This window comes from Bombina bombina, chromosome 3 (assembly GCF_027579735.1).
Source record: "Bombina bombina isolate aBomBom1 chromosome 3, aBomBom1.pri, whole genome shotgun sequence".
Taxonomy (NCBI): domain Eukaryota; kingdom Metazoa; phylum Chordata; class Amphibia; order Anura; family Bombinatoridae; genus Bombina; species Bombina bombina.
Window position 1 is genome coordinate 339,162,990 of NC_069501.1, and position 19,872 is coordinate 339,182,861.

The 19,872-nt window shown below is 39.2% G+C and overlaps 1 protein-coding gene across 2 annotated transcripts in view; it reads left to right on the forward strand.

Annotated features, from left to right (window-relative positions):
• The first annotated feature begins 483 nt into the window (after nt 1–483).
• Nucleotides 484–19,872, forward strand: part of STS (steroid sulfatase) — a 785,042-nt gene continuing 765,653 nt past the window's right edge. For both annotated transcript variants that reach the window (XM_053706447.1, XM_053706448.1), the window contains exon 1: nt 484–680. The gene's annotated coding sequence lies outside the window, so the exon portion shown is untranslated. The remainder of the gene's footprint in view (nt 681–19,872) is intronic.

Genomic DNA, 19,872 nt, shown 5'->3' on the forward strand with positions numbered 1-19,872 from the left:
GGACTTTACTATTCCTTTAAAAATGTGTTGAAATGTAGAACAATGTTGCTGCCTTATAAGAGTATCATCCAGTTGTAGCCTGCAGTGATCATTCTTTATATTACTACAATTGGAAAATAAACACTGCATTTGATACAGCATCTTGGCATTTATAATAAAAATAAAGAAATTAATTACTTTTTGCTACAGACTGAAACAGTTAAACTCTGGATCCAGACATTAATGGATTTTTTTTCCAAATGTTGCTAGGCAGAAATAGTATCAGTAAATAAAGGAATTTTCCATCACATAGTGGACTAATATGTAATTATGCATTGTATATAAAGATGTGTTATCTGAAACCAATGAAATTACTGATAAACACAGAGTTATAGGAATCAAGAGTTAATATTTTAAAGTACTGTGAGTTCCCTGTTTTTGCCTGCAATGTCCCACCAATCACAACTGTTAGAACATTCACAGCAGAAGGCAGGAAGCAATCACAGATTTGCTGCTTGTTGTTTGACTAAAAATTCCTCTGCTGTTACTTCAGATTGCTTCCAAGTCTAAAATTACAATGGTTCAGTATCAATAGAATGAGGGAAAGCTGTTCCAAGAGCTAAAAGAAGCACAGATAGTAAAAAACAATTGTGAAGTTGTCTCTTTGGAAACAGGCAGTCCTGTGAATCAGAGACCTACTGGTAAGTGACATGTGAAATATGTTCTGATAGAGGGTGTGTTTGTAGTGTACTGAGCAAGACAAATAGAGTTTTCAACAGTTTATATTCGTATTATCTGTATGTCTATTCTTTGCAACCTAAATGACTTTACAGCTGTTTCTGAAACATTCATTTGAATGAATACACATTGTATAATACCAAGTGTAATGCACAAGGAAAGAGGCACTTTGGTTTTATTAGAACTGGAGTCATAGTACTGAAATACATTGTATTTATTGTTGGAGTAGTTTAGGTGTGGATGTCTTATTGTGTTTTTTCAATAGGTATAGTTTTATTCTGCCTGCAATGTCTATGCTGTGGCAGATATCTTATTGTATTTTATTTTTATGTTATTTTTTTTTTTTTTCATTTCTGCATTGTTGATCATGATAACTAAATGTGCACAAGGGATTTTGTTTCCACTTCTGGTTTAAAGTTCATGGTGCTACTGGGAAAAGGGAGAGGCCAGCTGTGTAAAAATGTGGGTTAAAGGGAGAATGTAGTTTAAAGAAGTTTTACTACTGATAAATGCAAACATGGTTGAAAGTTATTTATAAACTAATGTATCTGAATTCTAGAAAACTTACAATAATTTTTGCAATGCAGGTACTTCAGCTACAAACAATTAAACATAATACAGAGTTACTACATGTAACAAAAAATAAATAAATAGTTTTATTTGTATTTATTAAAATAAAGAGTTACTACATGTGTTCTTGACAATTGTTGTGAGGAAGCAGAGTCTAAGAATTGTGGATAAGTGCTGTCTGGGACAGAGAAATACAGGTCATGCTGTAAAAGGACATATTACTAAACTCTAACCTTTTTATAATGTAAAAAAACATGCAGTGGAAAATAAAGTATTAAAAATGTAGTTGTTACAGAGGTAATGCTAAATGGATAAGTAGAGATTTAAACTTTTAATAAACCAACTTATATAAATGTAGTAATCGCCTTTCTGAAAACTGCAACTAGTGAGAAGGGTGCACCAAAAACAGGTCGTACGGGTAATGAATTCACAAATACAGCAACTTCCTAATGGAGTGCACCCTGCTTGATGCTATTAAAGGGACAGTCAACACCAGAATTTTTGTGGTTTAAAAAGAAAGATAATTCCTTTATTACCCATTCCCCAGTTTTGCATAACCAACACTGTTATAGAAATACACTTTTTACATCTGTGATTATCTTATATCTATGCCTCTGCAGACTGCCCCCTTATTTCAGTTCTTTTGACAGACTTGCATTTTAGCCAATCAGTGCTCACTCCAGGGTAACTTCACGTGCATGAACTCAATGTTATCTATATGAAACACATGAACTAATGCCCTCTAGTGGTCAAAATGCATTTAGATTAGAGGCAGTCTTCAAGGTCTAAGAAATTAGCATATGAACCTCCTAGAATTAGTTTTCAACTAAGAATACCAAGAGAACAAAGCAAAGTAAATTGGAAAGTTGTTTAAAATTACATTTCCCATTTAAATCATGAAAGTTTTCTTTGGACTGTCCCTTTAAGGCAATTTGTGCCTGAACAGCTAAAAAAAGAGTGTGTTATATTTAATTTCTTATATATACACCTCTACTACTTAGCAATTAGCATGTCTTACTCTATGTATTTTTCAGGCCTTTTACTGTGACCAGATTGAGGAGGAGCTGAAACCATTTTTTATTTTTTGTCTTATTTAAATCATGTTATTCTGGACAGCTAATGCTGTGACTATAATCTGTGTGTTTACATTTTTCATTGTACAATCTATTGTGTGTGTGTATATATAATGGTCAAGGTTGTGCTAGGCACTTTAATTACAGTGAAGGGTTGTCTTAAATCTACAGGATACAAAGACATTTTTGTCAACTGAATGCTTTCAACATGATGGCAATAATTTGAGTAAGACTAGTGCCTATTCTAGCTTCATTGTGCTCTTGTGCATGAAGAAAGGTCCATGAAGACATGGACTGACAAGTTTTTGGTGTGGCATAACTTTAGCAGCCTGTACAGAGCCCTGACCTCAACCACATTGAACATATTTGGGATGAATTGAAACTTTGATTGCAAAACAGATTTTCTCGTCCAACATCAGTGCCTAACCTCACAAATGCTCTTATGACTGAATGGGCAAAAATTCCCACAGACACACTCCAAAATCTTGTGGAAAGCCTTCCCAGAAGAATGGGGGCATATATAGCCACAAAGGGGGATATATCATGATTTTAGAATGTGATGTCCAGCAAGGTCTTTATAGGTGTGATAGTCAGATATCAATATAGTGTATTAACTTATATAAAAAAAAGCTCATTTACCTTTTTTGTCAGTTGAATCTGTTGTTTTTACTCATCTAATCCACCACCTACACATAAAATATGAATGCTGTTGTAATATATATATGGAAAAGCTATGTAAACAAGAGACTGCATTAGGGGTTGCAAGAAATAGGTACTAAATGTTTACTCTCGGTTGCTCTTTCTAAATTTTGGCTTTTGTTTCTAGTTATAAGATAAGGGTATCTCTTCCTGCAAGATCTGCCTATTTCAATGTATCTTTGGGCTCTAAGAGTAAAGGATCTATTTCATGCACACAAATAAACATACTTTTCCATAGAGTTTATACTCTGCAGTTGATATAAAAAGTCATTAGAAACACATTAAGAGAAACCAATTTTACAGTAAACTTTCCCTTTAACAAGAAATCACAAGACAGCAGAAGTGAACAATGATTAAAAGACAACATGGGGCCGATTTATCAAGGGCTGAATGGCCCCTGTTTCCACAAGAGCCTTAAGGCTCGCCGGAAATAGTTATAAAGCAGCGGTCTTAAGACCGCTGCTCCCTAACTGGTCCGCTGCTTACGGTCGGTTGATTGACACTCCCTGCTAGTGGCTGATTGGCCGGGAATCTGCAGGGGGCAGCATTGCACAAGCAGTTCACCAGAACTGCTTGTGCAATGTTAAATGCAGACAGCGGCATACAGCTAATCATGTCCGCCCGCCATTTGGTAAATTGGCCCTCATATGTAATTTTGCCTGGAAAAGAGTTAGTAACTGTATAATAATAAATATGTTTATTAATGTTTGGCACTTTTTTAGTCAATCAGAATGAAAAGTTTCAGCACAGAAGGAGGCAGAATATATGTGCATGTATAACCTCTGTATTCCCTGATTTCCCATTAAATATCTGTGCATTTATACAGAAAGCTCCCCATGTTGCTGCATGTGATTAAAAGGTGCAAGCATCATGTGTAGTAAAGAAAAAAGGGTGCCTTAAAATGGTTTAGTACAATATATATAGTTTGTTTGGATTTGAAAGCTTGCATTGTGCGGCTGTTTAAGGGTCCCAGGTATTGGAAAGGACCTTGACGAGGTACATGGGCTTGTCCAATTTGGCCAGATGCGGTAACTAACCTTTCCATTTTTGCTTTTAAATCTTAGCTGAGAGCTTGTAAGTGAGTGCTGGGTTTTCTCTGTATATATATATATATATATATATATATATATATATATATATATATATATATATATATATATATATATATATATATATATATATATATAATCACTCACTGGACTGTAGACAACAGTGTAAATCAAAACTTTATTGTGACGTTTCGGGACCAGCAACGTCCCTTCCTCTGACAAGCAACAAGTGAAAAAACAGAACTTTTATAAGCCCACAAAACACTCCCCTAGGTGAACTACCAATCAAAATGAGCCGTGTGCAAAACCGGCATAGGCATGTGTAATTGGTGAATAGCCAGTTAGAACATTGTGAAATATATATTCATATGTAAAAATATAAGTGTGTGCAAATGTAATTATATACACCTCTAAATCTGTGAGGTTCAAGTGAATCTATGCTGGTCCCAAACGTCACAATAAAGTTTTGATTTACACTGTTGTCTACAGTCCAGTGAGGCTACAGCACCCTGGCAAGTTGCAGTTTGTTGGTGAGAGTGCACTGCACATACAATACAACTTCGATATATATATATATATATATATATATATATGTGGCCCTCGTTTTACAACGGTTCAATTTACACCGTTTCAGAATAACAACCTTTTTTTCCAGTCATGTGACTGCTATTGAAAAGCAGTGCATTTATTAAAATAGCCAGTAGGTGGAGCTGTCCGCTTGAGTTGCAGCAAAGCCAAGCAAGCTGAAATTAACTGTTTAACCAGACCTGAGCTATTGAGCAGATTTCAAAGGAACAAGATCTTCCTGTCTATAAATCAGTCCAGATTGGAATGCATAGAAAGAACTGTTTGCAGAAAAATGCAAGTAAAGTCTGTGTTGTGTGATTATTTTATTAGGTTTATAATGCTGTTTAGCAAATGTTTTTGTTCATTTAACTTAGTTTAATTATATATTCTGTGTTGTGTGATGTTTTTATTAGGTTAATAATGCTGTTTAACATTTAAAGTCTTCATTTTAAAGCTTTAAAAATAATGTATTAGGTGTTACTTATGACAATTTTGAAAGGGGCCTGGAACCTATCTCCCTCACTTCCCTTTGACTTACATTATAAACTGGGTTTCAATTTACAACGGTTTTCGATTTACAACCATTCCTTCTGGAACCTGTATAGATGAGAATCTATTAGTATCAATCTATATAAAGGAGGGGATGTGCAAACAAGGGATATGTAAAGAATGAGAAACAGTTAAGATTCTATAACTTTTTGTAATTTTTTAAAGGACTGTAATTGTCCTATATTTACTCCTCGATACAAGTTAGGAGTAATTCCCAGTGAGTTGTGGTCTTAAATGGTCTTATAATACTATATTCTATACTTCAGTATTAACTGACTATTTAATTTGTTAAGGTGGTCAGTTAAATCTATCTAGAGGAGCAATTAAAAAATTTTTTTTAGTTATTAAAATATGAACATTGGGGGGGCGGAGCTAACTGTTGAAGAGACAAGATGTGTCTCATGGCAGCTCTCGTTAGAACTTAGTAAAAGTTGATAAAACAATGGAAATTGCACAGCTTTCTTTACTCAGATCACTTGGACTTCTCAACGTGTATATCTGAGTTTAAGTTAGCGGTATGTTTGAACTTTGTACGCCGCATTTTTTCCTCTCTTGTTGGCCTGCAAGGGAGCTGAAGGCAACAGCCAGGGAGCTAGCTTACCGGAGGGTCGGGGCTCCACTCCGGAGGCTAAATTACCTATTCTAACAGAGGTCTGGGACTAAGAAGCCGATCGCAATCTCTGAGGAACTTCCCTGCAGTGCGACAGAGTAACCCATTCAGCCCAGCGCTGCTGACTTTAACCCACCCCTACCGCTCACACCGCACAGCCAGCCGCTCATTACATCTTGCTCCGGAGGGTCGGGGATCCGCTCCAGAGCTCTTACCTGCTGACCTCTGCTTGTTGGGGTGAGGGGGCATCTGGCCCCTCAACTGTGACTCTGCCTAACTTTGTGGCGCAGCCTCGGTGGACCGGAGAACCGACTGCACAAAGCCTGCACGGGGCCGGATTGACCTTGCTGCTATTGGCGGGAGTGAAGAAATATTTCCGGTTCTCGGACATCTAGTTTTCCCTTGAAACAGGGAGTCAGCAACCTCTCTCCCGGAGTGCTTGGTTAAAGGCGCGAACATCGGCCATCTTAGGCCTTCACTTTCAGCCGGCGCAACAAACAGCGGGACTTGGACATCTACTCAGCCCAGCAGCACCGCTACCTTAGGACCCCTCTGGCCTGACACTGAAGTCTAGATATACGGCAGGGGGAGAGCTGGAGATCTTCCGACTACCAGTGAGTACCTACGTTAAATTACAGATCCTCTCTGACCCTGACTGCCCCACATGAACTGGTTACCAAATCTTACACACTTCTCCAGTGATTTGGCTTCACACGCAGCACTTTGGGAACACACTCTGGGGAACTTACTGAGAGCCCAGGGAGCTAATAAACCACCTATATTCCCCTTATACTAAATGTAAGTGCAGTGACAGGAGACCTTAAGGAAAACTGCTATAGACGTTTACTAAGCAATACCTGCTTAAAAATAGTTAACCCATAGGGTCCTCTGCGGCCTAATCTGCTACTATTTTAGGAAGACCATCTGCAGTGGAAGATAAGCCTTTGCAATAGCAATCTCATAAATCCTCTACATGAACTGACCTACAATCAAGCTTCAGTGGGTTAACAATCCACACTAACTTAATACAACAGTTGACTCTTTTCTTTCTGGCCCTACCTGAGGGAGTTTAGCAGCCAACCCTCCTTGAATTAATGGGCCTTCCTGTAAACATTCTCACCTAATCACAGGTCAAAACAACTACATTAAAAGACCCAAATCTAATCTGTGCAGGGATTCCCTGTAACACCCTGGCCCTGCTCAGAGCTTCTGCGACAGCTAAATTGTTCTTGGGGCCTACTTTACCCAAGTGTAGTGCTTTTCTTCTGTGTTACCATTTTTTGTTTCTTCCTTTACAGGTTGTCTATGCTAAGGTGCCGATTACTAAATTTTACTTTTCAGCCTGGCTCTAGGCCCACAAAACTTGCAGATAATAAATATCCCACATCCTCTCAACACTAGGTTTTGGTAACCTAAATATATTTAGCGTGGGACTGTATTCCTCTACAAGAGGCTAACGGCATTTACTAATCTATAGCTTAATATTGACTTGCCCCGGCTTGCCCCTCTTATATGGTACCCTAATTTACACTTAGTCCACTAATTTCTATCTATCACTTAGCCCTCATAAGACTTACTAAGGGCCTTACGTTATACTTAAACCAATCTATATTAAGGGGCACTATAACACAATAAGCTGATATAGGTGGGAACTATATTATCTATTTCTAACTGAGTTAGGGATCAGAAGTGTCCCTCCTCATCTTATATAAACTACTTATCTTGTATAACATAAGTGCAGCCTGAGAATCTCTAATCAGCCACTCCTATTTCTACTGCCAGCGTCAGTAGTCAGCAATATTGGGGAACTAGCCCCTCGAGGTTCAGGGTGCACAGTTGATATATCAGTTAACCTATTTCCTCAGCTGTTGCATTGGTTTAGGTGCCTCTGTAACCCTCCAATGTAAAGTGTTGTATATATTGCCTAACCTTGTCTTTCCCTCCGCAGGGGGCTGGGCCTTGAAACCACACTGTGTATTAGGTATTAACAACTGTAACCCACTTACTCAACACTCCTGGACACTCTCTCCACCCCTTTCCTGCTGTATATAAGTACAGCAGGTCATACCCCCACTCCCTTTTCCGACTTGGCCCAGTGAGGGCACTTTCCCCGGAGAGAGTGCACCCAACGCTTGCCATCCTACTGGGCTTGCGGAAGGTTGAGTGTGAGAAAATACTTCCAGGGCCCATACAGGCACTTTTTTTCCACGGCTGCCCGCAATAAACTAAGTATGGCTGCCTAAACCAAGATTGACGTCAGGGGGACTATGTTATAACTCTCTCTGCCTTTGCTTTTCCTCATCAATAATCTCTATCCAAGTGTGTCATATAACTAACCAAATATCATATTCACTGGTTTGACCTGGGAAATAGTACAGACCATGTCCCAAAATACTAAAAGAAAACCAAAACCGTCCAATCCACCCAAGAAGACAGTAGCAGATCACTTTAAGGGCCAACCTACTGGAACAACTCAGATGTATAGAGACTCTGCATCTGCATTGGAGGAAAGTGAATCGGAAAGCAGTGTGGATTCCCAGTCTCCTACTTCCAATGCTCTCTCTACTAACATTGTAGATGTTCTCACCAGACGTATGAACCTTCTCCAAGACACGCTAACTAAAGAAATTAAAGATTCCACAGCGGAACTCCGTAGAGAAATTGCAGCGTTAGGAGAACGTACTGAAACACTGGAACACAAGCATGAGGATCTAGCTGTAGAGCAAGCCCACTTACTGTCTTATTCTCAAAGCCTGGCGATCCAAATCTCTGACCTGGAACTAAAACTAGCTGACATGGAAGATCGGTCCAGGTGAAACAATTTGAGGTTTCGGGGGATATCAGAAGAGATTGGCTCCCAGGACCTTGAATCCTATATTTTGGAATTTTGTAATATTTTGCTACCTTCAACAGACCCGCCGGGCCTTCTGCTCGACAGAGTCCATAGGGTTGCACGCCCGAGATCTGTCTCGCAAGACAAACCAAGAGATGTCCTAGCTAGGATTCTTTTCTTCACCCATAAAGAGAAGATAATGAGAGAGCTGGCTAATAAGCCTCAATTGCCGGATAAATTCCTACATATCTCTGTCTTCCCGGATATTTCAAGTTACACCTTGCAAAGAAGAAGAACCTTCAGAAACATTACTCAAATTTTGAGAGCGGAAAATATTAGATACAGATGGGGCTATCCGACAAAGCTTATAGTCTCAAAAAATTGAGAGACTCATACCATCATAGCCCCCCAGGAAGGGTTTGATCTGTTAAAGGAGTGGGGTCTGGTTCCACCGGAAACACGAACTGCCTCTACCTATCCTAAGGACCGCTCGGAAGATTCACTTTCGGCCCTGCAGCTGCAGTGGTCTAATGCAGTGGCAGTTCCTCCAGCTACTAAAATTCGAGCTGGGGCCCCAGATTTCACCCCTAGGCCACAACGGCCTATCACATGAAAGCAAATGATTCCTGCTTCTTTGCTGGACTAAATATGCTATGATACATTTTCATATAATTTATGCATATCCATGATGTTTGTTAATTGTAATTAACCTGTGACTAGATGCCTGCTTATTGATAGGGATGAGGGGCTCAGGAGTTCTCACAAGAGGATGTAGATATACCTAGAGGCATTTTGCCTCTACCATTTAATGCTGGGACTTCCGAATATCCCCAACCCCTCTCAGTACCTGAGGCCAAACAATCCTTACCAGGCATTCAATATTGCTTGTTCAGAAATGTTTAGAGTAATTGCTAGTCTGTAAAATTGCCATCATAGCATAAATTAGACTTATTACACTAATTGCAGAGTTTTGTTAATTCGTTAAGTTTATTTGAGAGATACCATTGTCGTTATATAGTTCACACTCCCCCAATGATAGTCAATCCACTTATACGAGTGGCCTTACTCGAACCGCCCCCCCCCCTTGTTTACGCAAATTTTATATGTGTTATCCCCTCCTAAGGGGACTGGAGAAGTCAGTCTACTTCTTAGATAAACTTCTCCTTTTGGTGATCCTGTGGTTCACCATACTTGTTAATCTACTTAAGCTTCAAGCTGTCAATACCTCATGTGTTTGGGTCCCATTCAATGATATATACTGTAATTGATATATTGCACAGTTTATTTTTGTGTTCATCCTACTCCCTCTTGTTCTAGGTAACAGTTGTAGATCCTTTGTAATTTGTTTCTCTGTGATTCTCTGGCCAGTGACCCAGTCATACAGATTTTGGACCTCTGGGAGTCACACTCAGGTGCGCAGATCCAGACGGGGTACGTTTTAATACCTAAACCCTTCTTTCTTTTCCCTCTTCACACTAGCCCCATACCTACAATGACGACGGCCTCCAGTAACATCTCTTTCGCAACACTTAACGCTAAGGGACTTAATTCACAAGAAAAAAGAACTATGCTAACTAACACTATGAAGGCCCTAAAAACACAAGTTATATATTTACAAGAAACCCATTGGTTAGCCTCATCACAGAATCCATATAGGACCCCAGAATACCCCACTGTTCTTCTAGCCTCCAATTCGGAAAAATCTAAAGGTGTAGCCATTGCCATACACAGATCCATACATTTTGAGCACATACATGCAGAGAAAGACACTCAGGGGAGATTGCTACTGCTCAATTGTAAAATAAATGAAATCCTGTTTACACTGGTGAACATATATGCCCCAAACCAATCACAACCCAGCTTCCTGAAGGAAGTACTATCCAAAACTGAGAAATATAAAATTGGAATTGTAGTCCTGGGTGGAGATTTTAATATGGTATGGGACCCCTTAGTTGACAAAAGAGTCCCAAAGGGCAAAAAAATTGACGCATACACCATAAATACCGCCAATAAATTTCGCCAATCCATAATTCAACACAATCTATATGACATCTGGAGGGCATACCACCACAGTGACAGAGACTATACTTACTTTTCTAGACCCCATAACTCTTACTCAAGACTCGATCATTTCTTCACCGACTCATGGACCCTTGACGTCACATATAAGGGTTTGCTCTTGGTCAGACCACGATATCCTCACGTTCACCCTTTCCCTTTCCCTTTCCACTGATTTCACTACAATAACTAAACCCAGTTGGAAATTCCCGAAACAGGCACTCCAAGACAAAGCGTTTAGAGCCTCCCTCCAGAGCTCTATAGTTGAATTTTTGAGACTAAACGAAACACCAGATATGCCTTCCCAAACAGTATGGGCTACCTTGAAAGCATATGTGAGAGGGATATGTCTCAGGAGACAGGCAAGGCTTCAACGTCAAGCAAGAGCTCCCTTAGGCCTCCTCCTGGCTGAACTTAGATCTGTAGAACAAGAAAACAAAAACTCCCCATCCAAATCCTTAGCTGATAAAATTCAAAAACTTAGAGCACAACTTGCAGACAGAGAACTAGAGAGAGTGAAGGAATCCTATTCTCGATTCAAGAAGTTATTATACTGTCAGGGCAATAAGGCCTCTACCCTTCTAGCTCATAAATTGAGAGGTAGAACCGCGGCCAGAATACTGGCACTCAAGCGAGGGGCTGTATCGGTCCCTTTGCCTAAAGACATTGGAGAGACCTTTGCGGCGTATTATTCCGGATTATACCACCTCCAAACCTCAATGGTTGGCGGAGAATCTTCTGTACAAAATATAACGGACTTCTTACAAAATCTAGACCTGCCAACTCTACCAGAGGCAGACAGGGAGGCGCTTAGGGCCCCATTTTCTCTAGCTGAACTTAACCTAGCCATCAAACACACCCAGAATAATAAGGCTCCGGGTCCGGACGGATATCCGGCGGCCTTTTACAAACTATTCAGGACAGAGTTAGCTAAGATCCTCCTCAAGGTTTTCTCAGAGGCCCGTGAGTCAGGTTTGTTTCATAAGGAATTTTTACAGGCAATAATCCTACCTATCCCTAAGCCTAACAAGGACCCATCACAGTGTACCAGCTATAGACCGATCTCATTAATTAATGGAGATGTAAAGCTGTATGCAAAACTTTGGGCCAACCGCTTCAATAGCCTACTCCCGAAAGTGGTACACTCTGACCAGGTCGGGTTTACTTTTGGTAGGGAGGGCCCAGATAATTCAAGAAAAGTACTTGACATTCTTACAGAAGCATCCCGTCTAAGGTTACCCATGCTGGCCCTTTCGCTAGACGCAGAAAAAGCGTTTGACAGGGTCAGATGGGACTACCTATGGTGTACACTTGCTAAGTTTGGCATACCAGACAAGGTGATCACTGCAATCCGAGCCCTGTACCCTGTCCCTCTGCGGTGGTTAAAGGGCTGGGATTTGCTTCTCTGGAAATACATATTTCTAATGGCACTAGACAGGGGTACCCTCTTTCGCCCCTGATTTTTGCTCTAGCCATGGAACCCTTAGCCCAAGCCATTAGAAAATCCTGTACGATACATGGTGTTCAGTTTGGCAGAGAAGTTGAGAAAATAGCGTTGTTCGCTGATGACGTGACATTATTTTTAACAAACCCATTAGGCTCTCTGCCTGCCCTCTTTGACCTTATTTCCGAGTTTGGTGCTCATAGCTACTACAAGATCAATGTCTCCAAGACGGAAGCTTTGTCTGTTGGTATTCCTATGTTTGAGCTAGATGTGTTGCGAACGTCATACTCTTTTCAGTGGTCAGAAAATACTATCCGACACCTAGGAGTACAGCTTGGCCCGGACCCAAAGTTAGTAATTTCCATAAATTATTCAAATATTATTAGAGAGGTCACTGAGCTCACTACATCCTGGAATCTTAAAGAAATTTCTTGGCTAGGCCATATAGTATCTTTTAAAATGACGATCCTACCCAAAATCCTCTACTATTTTCACTGTATTCCTCTTAATGTGCCTAGTGCCCTAATAGATAAACTCCAATCTCTTGGTCAAAAATAAATCTGGGGCAAGTCCAAACCTCGCATTGCAGCGAAAATACTCCAGAAAAGATATGAACAGGGAGGAGTAGCTATGCCTAGCATACGCAGCTACTATGAAGCTGCCAGACTCTCCCACATCTCGGCTTGGGCAAACAAAGGAGAATCGCAAGGATGGAAAATCATAGAAGCTTTTGACCTCCCTGCGGGTTTGGCTGACTTGCCTTGGATCCCCGATTACCGACTAGATTCTCTGGGAATCAAAAATGTCATAGTTAGAGAAAATCTAACCGAGGTCGCCCCACATCCCTCTCCTATACACTCCCTCCCAGCTTTACTTGCAACCCTACCTGATACACATGCCCTACAATGGAACGAATGGGACTTGAGACTGGTTTCCCACTTATACCCCTTGGGCACCCCGAACAATATAGGCACTATCCTCCAAGACCCCCCCCTGTGGGCCACTTTTGAGTACTCTAGACTATATACTTTCCTGTTATCTTGGGGATTCCCTAAAGAATCTAATAGACCCCTGACCAACTGGGAAAAACTGTGGCTGCTCCAAGTTAAGACCCCTAGACTTATCTCATTTCACTATAATTTGCTACAGACGCCCATGAACAAGCACAGATCTTGGCAAATTAGAGCCTGGGAGGGAGACTTATCCAGACCAATCTCGGACAAAGACTTGCATACAGCTATGATGCTAACTAAGAAGACTGTACACTGTGCAAACACCCTAGAGTCATACATTAAACTGTTCCTGAGGTGGTATTATACCCCTTCCAGACTCTCGCAGATGTTTCCTACATCATCCCCTCTCTGTTGGATAGAATGCGGGCTGAGAGGCTCTGATGTACACATATGGTGGGAATGCCCAAAACTAAAACTCATATGGACACAAATATCTAACCTTTGCTCCGCTTTGGGGCTGAATATCTCGCTCACTTCTGAAATCGCTTTGCTACACATATTCCCACTAAATGTCCCGACTCCTCTGGCTAAGTTGATAATCTTTATTCTCGCCGCCATGAAGCTGGCGATAGCAAGAGCATGGAAACGGCCCCAACCCCCAGATATAACAGATGTCACCTCCATAATACAAACATATGCCAAGATGGAACAAGGCTTTTACTTTAGTATGGACAAGGAAGACCTTTATTGGCAGATATGGGAACCCTGGTTTAGCTATCAGGGAGACGATAGACACATCTGCGGTCCTGATGCAACCCTTAGATAAACCGACTAATTCAACTTAGTCCTACAATCTGATGTTACACTAGTACCAAGCCAAAGACCCTTAAATGCCCCCTCTTCTTCCTACACTTTGACTTATACCTCCCCTTCTTTTCTACCCCCTCCATCTCCCTCCTATCTTCTCCCCGTGATATGCGACCTACTACCCACGCCCTTTCTCCTATCCTCTCTTTAATTTATTCCTTCTGACGCTGCTCCCCCCGCCTGGAGATGCGCACTAAGGTTCCTGGAAGTAATGTTTCTAAAATTACTATTCGGCTGACTTCTCGAAGCCACAGAGAAGTCTGAGTATTATCTATGACTAATGTATTGCACTAATCCATGCACTTAAGACCCATTGACAACTAATCCACTGTTGAGATGTTTTCCCTTTTGTTGGTCTTATGATTGTACCAGAAACTGATGAAACTACTGTTGTTATTAACATGTTTATTCTTTAATAAAAAATAAAATACTTTTGGGGAAAAAAAAATATGAACATTGTCCGGTTAAATGTTATTAAAGGATCAAAAATTATACAACTAAAATTATTTGTAGTTGTTAAATCGATATTGGTCCTATGGCCGGACTTTCCTCTCCTTATCTCTAGATTAAGACCGTTATAGACAATAGAATATATATTAGTTATTAGATTTAAGGAGAAACTTTTAATCTAAAATGAAGGTGTTAAGATCTAACTCTGACTTAGAACCCTTGAGGTATAAAGTTTGTAGTTCATATATGTATTCAGCTTCTTTCCGTAGGAGTAGACGTTCATAGTTCCCACCTCTCCTCCATGGTTTCTTAATCTTGCAGATAACCCAGTATTTAAGATCTTTAGTGTTGTTTTGATGTTTCAATTTAAAGTGCTCATATAGTCTAGTGTCCTGATCTCCTTTTTCTATTAGGTTGAGGTGTTCCCTAATCCTGGTTCACAAAGTCCTGGTGGTCTCTCCTAAATATTGTTTGCCACAGGAGCATTGGATGAGATATATAACCATTTTGTCACTGCATCTGATAGTGTCTTTGATGTTATGTTTTTTGCCTGTGTTGGTTGATGTGTATTCTTTGCATTTCGTACTGTGTTTACAGGCTTTACAGCTATAGAATCCTTTTAATTTATTCCCTGTCAGATCAATTGTTCTCATTCTAGACTGTTGCATTTTTTTGTTAAAATCACCGGGTGCTAGTATATTTTTCATGTTGGTCGCTTTTCGAAAGATGATTTTAGGGTGTTCTGAGATTATATCTCCAATAATAGGGTCAGATTTGATAAGGTTCCAATGCTTATTTACTATTTTCTTCAAGTAATTGTGGTGGTAACTATAATTTGTCACTAAAGGTACCTCTAGGGTATCTGTGGCGTTATTCTTAGTTTTAGATGTCTTAGAAAGGAGATCTTGTCTTTCTATATCTCTTATTTCAGAGAGAGTTTTTTTTTCTTATGTCTCTGGATGGTAACCCTTCTCTAGGAACCTACTTTCTAATATTTTCACTTGTTGATCGTAATCGGATATCTTAGAACAATTACGTCTAACCCTGAGAAATTGTCCCTTGGGGATATTATCAATCCAGCGTTTTAGATGACCGCTATGTGTGAGGATATAATTATTTGTATATATGGACTTAAAATGATTTTTTGTGGCTAACTTGCCATTCTCTATATAGATGTCTAAATCTAGAATATTAATCGATTGTTTACTTATTACATGTGTGAATTTTAAGTTGACATCATTTTGATTCATCTCTTCCAGAAAAAGTTTTAAACTCTCCTCACTCCCTTTCCACACTATTAAGATGTCATCAATGTATCTTTTATATAGCACAAGGTTTGCTCCCAGCCTATGCCCTTGTAGGTAATAGTTTTCCCATTTACCCATAAATAGGTTAGCATAGCTGGGAGCAAACCTCGTGCCCATTGCGGTACCTTGGACCTGGATATATTCCCATTAAATGCAAATATGTTATTTTTTAATATGAATTCTATGCATTCTAAGATGAAATTATTATGTTTCATTTCTGTTTCATTTTCACTTTTTAAAAACGAATCTATTTCAGCTAGCCCTTTGTCGTGTTGAATGTTAGTATATAAGGAATTGACAGCGCTCATTGCTAGAATAAGGTCATCGTGCCAGTCTAAATCCTTTAAAAGATTCAACACTTCAGTTGTATCTTTTAGATACGATGAAAGTTTCTGTACGTAACTTTGACGTTGTGTGTCTACAAAAAAAGATAGGTTGGAACAGATGGAAAATATACCGGAAATAATTGGGCGTCCAGGTGGGTTGATAAGGGTTTTGTGAATTTTGGGCAGAAAATGAAACATGGCCATTTTGGGAAATTTTTGGTAAATAAAATTAAGTTCTTTAGTGTTAATTATCTTATTGTCCTTAGCTTTTGTTAACATATCATATAATTTTTAATTTATCTTAGTCATTGGGTTTAGTTTCATTTTCTGGTATGTTTCTACATCATTAAGTAGTCGGTTAGCTTCACTTATGTATTTGGACGTATCCATGATTACAAGCCCCCCACCCTTATCCGCTGGTTTAATGGTTATGTCTCTGTTTTTCTGTAATTGTGTCAATACTTCCCTTTCTTTTTTCGTCATATTAAACTTAATACTTTTATTGTCATCTACTTTTAATTTGGCCAAGTCAGATAAAACTGTTCTCTCAAAAACTTCTAAATTACTACCTTTACTTTAATATGGATAAAAAAAGGATTTTGGTTTCAGTGAAGTGTGTGTTAAATTCCCACTGGTGGTAATATTGCTACAGGTTTGTCTTTCTACTGAATTTTTAATAAAATGCCTTTTAAGAGTCATATTTCTCACAAACTTTTATGTGAATATGAGTTTCAAACTTGTTTAGTTTGGTCGTGGAAGCGAAAGTAAGACCTAATTTTAATACTTTTGATTCCTGTTCTGTCAATTCTTTTTTACTGAGATTAAAAATCCCTATGTGTTCTATTTCCTTTTCTGTTTTGATTGTGCGTTTCTGTCTCCTTCCATTTCCCCTAGCTCCTCTCTGCTTCTTTTTGACCTTGTTGTCCTTTGATCTAAAGGAGTGCAACTTCCTTTCCTTTGGCAAAATGGGTCAAAAGAAGGACTTGACAGGCTCAGAAAAGTAAAAAATAGTGAGATATCTTGCAGAGGGATGCAGCACTCTTAAAATTGCAAAGCTTCTGAAGCGTGATCATCGAACAATCAAGCGTTTCATTCAAAATAGTCAACAGGGCCGCAAGAAGCGTGTGGAAAAACCAAGGCGCAAAATAACTGCCCATGAACTGAGAAAAGTCAAGCGTGCAGCTGCCAAGATGCCACTTGCCACCAGTTTGGCCATATTTCAGAGCTGCAACATCACTGGAGTGCCCAAAAGCACAAGGTGTGCAATACTCAGAGACATGGCCAAGGTAAGAAAGGCTGAAAGACGACCACCACTGAACAAGACACACAAGCTGAAACGTCAAGACTGGGCCAAGAAATATCTCAAGACTGATTTTTCTAAGGTTTTATGGACTGATGAAATGAGAGTGAGTCTTGATGGGCCAGATGGATGGGCCCGTGGCTGGATTGGTAAAGGGCAGAGAGCTCCAGTCTGACTCAGACGCCAGCAAGGTGGAGGTGGAGTACTGGTTTGGGCTGGTATCATCAAAGATGAGCTTGTGGGGCCTTTTCGGGTTGAGGATGGAGTCAAGCTCAACTCCCAGTCCTACTGCCAGTTTCTGGAAGACACCTTCTTCAAGCAGTGGTACAGGAAGAAGTCTGCATCCTTCAAGAAAAACATGATTTTCATGCAGGACAATGCTCCATCACATACGTCCAAGTACTCCACAGCGTGGCTGGCAAGAAAGGGTATAAAAGAAGAAAATCTAATGACATGGCCTCTTTGTTCACCTGATCTGAACCCCATTGAGAACCTGTGGTCCATCATCAATTGTGAGATTTACAAGGAGGGAAAACAGTACACCTCTCTGAACAGTGTCTGGTAGGCTGTGGTTGCTGCTGCACGCAATGTTGATGGTGAACAGATCAAAACACTGACAGAATCCATGAATGGCAGGCTTTTGAGTGTCCTTGCAAAGAAAGGTGGCTATATTGGTCAATGATTTGTTTTTGTTTTGTTTTTGAATGTCAGAAATGTATATTTGTGAATGTTGAGATGTTATATTGGTTTCACTGGTAAAAATAAATAATTGAAATGGGTATATATTTGTTTTTTTGTTAATTTGCCTAATAATTATGCACAGTAATAGTCACCTGCACACACAGATATCCCCCTAAAATAGCTATAACTAAAAACAAACTAAAAACTACTTCCAAAACTATTCAGCTTTGATATTAATGAGTTTTTTGGGTTCATTGAGAACATGGTTGTTGTTCAATAATAAAATTAATCCTCAAAAATACAACTTGCCTAATAATTCTGCACTCCCTGTATGTGTTGTTAAGGGTTGGAATCTTTTCCTAATAAGGATGAACCTTTTTTTTTCTTTGATCCAACAGGTTTAATTGATCTAAAGTGATTCCCTTGATCACTATATTCATTCTCAAATTTATTAAAACGTGTTGCAGAATGTCCATTTTGTGCTGGTCTATAAGTGTAATGAGTATTTCTATCATAGTCATAATGTTGTGTGTTATCTATTCTATTGTGCCTATATTCTCTATAATATCCGTGTTCCCCCTCCTTTCTTTCATTTCTATTTTGTTGATACTCTCTGTGCTGGTGATCATAGTAGCTCTTATCATTTCTGTGCATATAATAGTGGTGTTCTGGTTGATTGGTGAAGTGATAATTCCTCTCCTCTCTTTGGTTAGAGTGGTAATCATTTCTATGTGAATAGTTAGGTGAATGATTTTGTGATAAATGACCCCTGTTGTGTGTAGTATTGTGTCCTTGATACTGGTTGTGATACCACCCTCGGTGTCTTTGTCTATAGTGATTTTCCCTTGGTGTATGTTCATATTGAACATATAATTCCTCTTTGTGAATCAATTCTATATCCTTTTTTTGCAAGTGTTGTTTATTCAATGTATCTTGTTTCTCTGTAAATTGTGATTCTGTGACACCTGTGCCATCTAGGAAGTGGATGGAAGTTACCCACATCGATACAGGTAGGCACTTAAGAGGTGTAGCGGCTGATAGTACGGGAGAGACACACAGCCATATACCTTATTCCGCCAAGTTTACTAGACCGAGATCCACTCAGGGATATATAATTGCAAAGTATTACAAATTGAAAGAAACCACACTACGTTTTTCTTGCAGACATTTGTGCAATAATCACGCACATTCGCCTCTTCTTTTTAAACAAATAAGGAATGGTGAAAATCTATTGTTTAAAACAACATTTAGGAATGGTACACCATTTAAATATATAAATACTATTTAATGGAATACAGTGTACTGAATATACCAGTTCAAAGCCCTACTAGCCGTATATATTTTCATGTTTAGGTGATAAGATCATAGGATTTTATTTTTTTTTATTTTAAAAATTTTTATTGAGGAAAAAGAAAGGTTTACAGGGACAAACTCAGGTTACAATATATATAATTACACATTTCACATTAAGGGCATAAGAACCTAGATAAGAAATGCAAAAGAAAGTGAAATGCCAAACATACATCCCGCTGTACAGATACTGCCTGTATGATAAAATAGAAAATAACAAATTTAAATCCTCAATTTTCTACCTCCATAACGTAAACAAGGTCACTCTTGGACCGCTGACAAATGCATTATAAAGTGTAGTGGGAGGGTTATATAGATATAAGGCCACTTTTGGACCTTTAATATGCTAAAGAAACACAGCAATCTTGATGGTAACATATACTAATAACTTATACGATATATAAGAGGGAGTCATCTTCTATATAGGCACAAGAATAATTACCCCCCAAAGGAGCCAGATTACAAAGGG